This window comes from Diaphorina citri, unplaced genomic scaffold (genome assembly GCF_000475195.1).
Source record: "Diaphorina citri unplaced genomic scaffold, Diaci psyllid genome assembly version 1.1 scaffold355, whole genome shotgun sequence".
Taxonomy (NCBI): domain Eukaryota; kingdom Metazoa; phylum Arthropoda; class Insecta; order Hemiptera; family Psyllidae; genus Diaphorina; species Diaphorina citri.
Genome location: NW_007377790.1, coordinates 49,719 through 51,059, shown reverse-complemented (window position 1 = coordinate 51,059; position 1,341 = coordinate 49,719).

Here is a 1,341-nt window from a genome sequence, read left to right as displayed (position 1 = left end):
GAACGGAACGTGATCTGGATACCGGTGTTCTGCAGTTGTTTCGTTCGTTTTGTGATGGTTTGCATGTACACCAAGAACAACAACGGCGCCAGGACACAGCCCTGTCGAACTCCGGTTTTAACTAAAAAGGGGCTCGTCTTCGACCCATATGGTGGCATGGGTTTCGTCGTGCAGGGATCGGAGGATGGTGACAAGATTCGGTGGGCAGTTTAAGCGGTCCATTATGCTGAATAATGCCTCCCTGTTCACGGAATCGAAAGCTTTTGAAATATCGATGAATGCCACGCCTATCTGGGTATTTTGTTCTATGGATTTTTCGATTAGCTGCCTTGTTGCAAAGATCATATCAACAGTGGAGCGGCTGGATCTGAATCCGCTTTGAGTTTCTTCCAGGTATTGACTTAGGAAGGGGTAGAGTCGGTTGTATAATACTCTTGAAAGTAGTTTACCGGGAATAGATAGTAGTGAGATTCCTCGGTAATTGTCACACTTCCCCCTGTTTCCTTTTTTGTATATGGGCACAACTGTTGCGTTTTTCCAATCAGCTGGTACTTGCCGTTCTTCCCACACCTTTTTGAACATCTCATGTAGTAGGTGGGTGGATGTGGCTCTTGCGCCTTTGATGAGTTCGGAGGTTATGGCGTCGCTACCCGGGCTTTTTCTATTCTTCAGTTGACTGATGGCTTTGGTGATTTCTGCTTCAGTTTACAAATTTCTTGACTCCGCCGGGAATCGAACCCGGGTCTCCCGCGTGCAAGGCGAGTGCAGTGACCACTACGCCATGGGAGCTGACGTTAATGCGGTTAGTATACAGGTGCTATTTCAGTTTCCAAAAGGGAACTGGTTCCGAAAGGAAAACACACCTACTCTCTCCCGTACACCCTGACAATAATTGAACCCAGTGGTTGATGAATCATGTCCTCAGCTTCCTCGGATTTAGATTATATGTATTACCAGGGGTTTGACCATTTTCACCCTTTCACTTCGAGGGTTTGAGGCTCAAAGCTCTCTCCCTTCCCCTCTCTCGCTCTCTCTCTCTCGTATTGTGCGGCCTGTAGGCCTAATTTTGTTTCCTATTTGTGAAGTGAACAAAAGAGAGAGAGAGAGAGAGAGAGAGAGAGAGAGAGAGAGAGAGAGAGAGAGAGAGGGAGATAAGTTTTCTCGGAAATGTATGGATATTTGAGAGAGAAAGATGGCAAGGAAAGAAAGAAGAAAAGAGATGGAGAAAGAAAGAGAGGGGTGATTTGAATATTGAAAGTTTATCGAGTTTCATGTGTGAGAGGAAAAGGGAGAGGGTGATAGAGAGAGAAAGAAAAAGAAACGAAGAGAGAGAGAGAGAGA